Source organism: Amphiprion ocellaris, unplaced genomic scaffold (genome assembly GCF_022539595.1).
Source record: "Amphiprion ocellaris isolate individual 3 ecotype Okinawa unplaced genomic scaffold, ASM2253959v1 Aocel_unscaffolded306, whole genome shotgun sequence".
Taxonomy (NCBI): domain Eukaryota; kingdom Metazoa; phylum Chordata; class Actinopteri; family Pomacentridae; genus Amphiprion; species Amphiprion ocellaris.
The window spans coordinates 23,226-26,392 of record NW_026559485.1 but is presented as its reverse complement, the minus strand read 5'-3'; the positions used below and the strand labels follow the sequence as shown (position 1 = coordinate 26,392).

Below are 3,167 nucleotides of genomic sequence, written 5' to 3'. Positions count from 1 at the left end.
TGAGTTGAGTTGAGTTGAGTTGAGTTGAGTTGAGTTGAGTTGAGTTGAGTTGAGTTGACGTTGAGTTTGAGTTGAGTTGAGTTTGAGTGAGGTTGAGTTGAGTTGAGTTGAGTTGAGTTGAGTTGAGTTGAGTTGAGTTGAGTTGAGTTGAGTTGAGTTGAGTTGAGTTGAGTGAGTTGAGTTGAGTTGAGTTGAGTTGAGTTGAGTTGAGTTGAGTTGAGTTGAGTTGAGTTGAGTTGAGTTGAGTTGAGTTGAGTTGAGTTGAGTTGAGTTGAGTTGAGTTGAGTTGAGTTGAGTTGAGTTGAGTTGAGTTGAGTTGAGTTGAGTTGAGTTGAGTTGAGTTGAGTTGAGTTGAGTTGAGTTGAGTTGAGTTGAGTTGAGTTGACGTTGAGTTGAGTTGAGTTGAGTTGAGTTGAGTTGAGTTGAGTTGAGTTGAGTTGAGTTGAGTTGAGTTGAGTTGAGTTGAGTTGAGTTGAGTTGAGTTGAGTTGAGTTGAGTTGAGTTGAGTTGAGTTGAGTTGAGTTGAGTTGAGTTGAGTTGAGTTGAGTTGAGTTGAGTTGAGTTGAGTTGAGTGAGTTGAGTTGAGTTGAGTTGAGTTGAGTTGAGTTGAGTTGAGTTGAGTTGAGTTGAGTTGAGTTGAGTTGAGTTGAGTTGAGTTGAGTTGAGTTGAGTTGAGTTGAGTTGAGTTGAGTTGAGTTGAGTTGAGTTGAGTTGAGTTGAGTTGAGTTGAGTTGAGTTGAGTTGAGTTGAGTTGAGTTGAGTTGAGTTGAGTTGAGTTGAGTTGAGTTGAGTTGAGTTGAGTTGAGTTGAGTTGAGTTGAGTTGAGTGAGTTGAGTTGAGTTGAGTTGAGTTGAGTTGAGTTGAGTTGAGTTGAGTTGAGTTGAGTTGAGTTGAGTTGAGTTGAGTTGAGTTGAGTTGAGTTGAGTTGAGTTGAGTTGAGTTGAGTTGAGTTGAGTTGAGTTGAGTTGAGTTGAGTTGAGTTGAGTTGAGTTGAGTTGAGTTGAGTTGAGTTGAGTTGAGTTGAGTTGAGTTGAGTTGAGTTGAGTTGAGTTGAGTTGAGTTGAGTTGAGTTGAGTTGAGTTGAGTTGAGTTGAGTTGAGTTGAGTTGAGTTGAGTTGAGTTGAGTTGAGTTGAGTTGAGTTGAGTTGAGTTGAGTTGAGTTGAGTTGAGTGAGTTGAGTTGAGTTGAGTTGAGTTGAGTTGAGTTGAGTTGAGTTGAGTTGAGTTGAGTTGAGTTGAGTTGAGTTGAGTTGAGTTGAGTTGAGTTGAGTTGAGTTGAGTTGAGTTGAGTTGAGTTGAGTTGAGTTGAGTTGAGTTGAGTTGAGTTGAGTTGAGTTGAGTTGAGTTGAGTTGAGTTGAGTTGAGTTGAGTTGAGTTGAGTTGAGTTGAGTTGAGTTGAGTTGAGTTGAGTTGAGTTGAGTTGAGTTGAGTTGAGTTGAGTTGAGTTGAGTTGAGTTGAGTTGAGTTGAGTTGAGTTGAGTTGAGTTGAGTTGAGTTGAGTTGAGTGAGTTGAGTTGAGTTGAGTTGAGTTGAGTTGAGTTGAGTTGAGTTGAGTTGAGTTGAGTTGAGTTGAGTTGAGTTGAGTTGAGTTGAGTTGAGTTGAGTTGAGTTGAGTTGACGCAGCGCTTCGAGTGACGCAGCGCTTCGCAGAGTGACGCAGCGCTTCGCAGAGTGACGCAGCGCTTCGCAGCACTTCTTCCTGCAACAATAACAGAGCAACAACTTGCAGCGACTGACATTCTTCCTGCAACAACAACAGAGAACCAAGTAGCAGCGCCTGACGTTCTTCCTGCAACAATAACAGAGCAACAACTTGCAGCGACTGACATTCTTCCTGCAACAACAACAGAGAACCAAGTTGCAGCGCCTGACGTTCTTCCTGCAACAATAACAGAGCAGCAAGTTACAGTGACTGAGGTTCTTCCTGTGACAATAGTTTACAATCCAAACAATTTTTTCAATAAAGGTTTTTGTTTTTATTGACAACAAACTTGTACAACACATAAAAAAAAGAATCAATTCTTGCAATTTCTCACAATAATCTATAAATACCAAAGGCAATCAATGCAGTCAAATGGAGTAGAGTGGAATGGAGTCAAGTGGAATGGAGTCGACACCAGAATGTGGCAACATTGACAAAACTCCTTGTGCAACATCCTCCAGGAAGGTCCGTGTCACCTTTGAAACATTTATCAGTAGGTCAGTTCAAAATCCAGCCAGTCACGCTTAAGCAGGTGATGTATTTTACGCAGACTACACTTTTATCAGTTTTTTTTTTTTTTTTTTTCCCCCGTCTTGATGGAATCTAAAAGCACAGATGTCAGCACAAATGATGGTCTAGACTAAACGGTGTGTGCTTTCATTTCTTACCCATTTTCAGATTGTCTTTGAAGGTTGTTAGGTCTTCATGGCAGAATGATTTCCACCTTCGTGGAAGCTGAAGGTTTCTGCTTGAATATTTCTGATCTTCATCAGGTGTATTTGTTACCCGGTAATGCTTTGTAGCAGATGGTCTGGGGGAGGAAAACATCAAAAAAAATGTGAAATTGATGTATAGAAAGCTGAAAGCCACACACTAGGGCATATATATGAAGCACTGCATTTTATCCATGAGGAAATTCACCTGTGTGGGTTTTAAACATTTATGAGGATTTATACATGAATAACCTAAACTAATCCATCAAAACTGGATACTTACCACGGGAAGAAACTCAGCTGAAGGGGTAGGTAGGAAACCCATACAGGAACCGGCAGGGGTACAAGGGCAGAGTCGTGTCCAAGAAGCTCCGGTGGTCACGAGTCGACGCAGGATGTGCGACTCCATGGTGGAGCAGGGAGGGAATGACAGAGCTGGCTTATATGCTGGGAGGTGGAATTGCAAACAGGTGACTGGTGTGAGCCAATTACGGCAGCTGATTCTCATTGCTGCAATCAGACTGCAGGCAGGTGGAAGATTCAGGGAGGAAGGGCTGAAAGCAGACAAGCAAAATCTGATTAGGAAAACAGACAAGACTACAAAATTCAACAAAGACTCTAAACTAACAACAGAGGGGAAATTTAAGAAAACCATAAATGAATAACCTAAACTAATCCATCAAAACCGGATACTTACAACGGGAAGAAACTCAGCTGAAGGGGTAGGTAGGAAACCCAAACAGGAACCGGCAG

The 3,167-nt window shown here is 41.7% G+C and overlaps 1 long non-coding RNA gene across 1 annotated transcript; it reads right to left on the bottom strand.

The window, feature by feature from the left end:
• Positions 1-1,710: 1,710 nt before the first annotated feature.
• On the bottom strand, positions 1,711-2,962 carry LOC129348507 (uncharacterized). Its single transcript, XR_008601054.1, has 3 exons — positions 2,698-2,962; positions 2,370-2,512; positions 1,711-2,177 (listed from the first exon to the last, which is right to left on the bottom strand). It is a non-coding gene; the product is annotated as an uncharacterized LOC129348507 (long non-coding RNA).
• Positions 2,963-3,167: the final 205 nt, after the last annotated feature.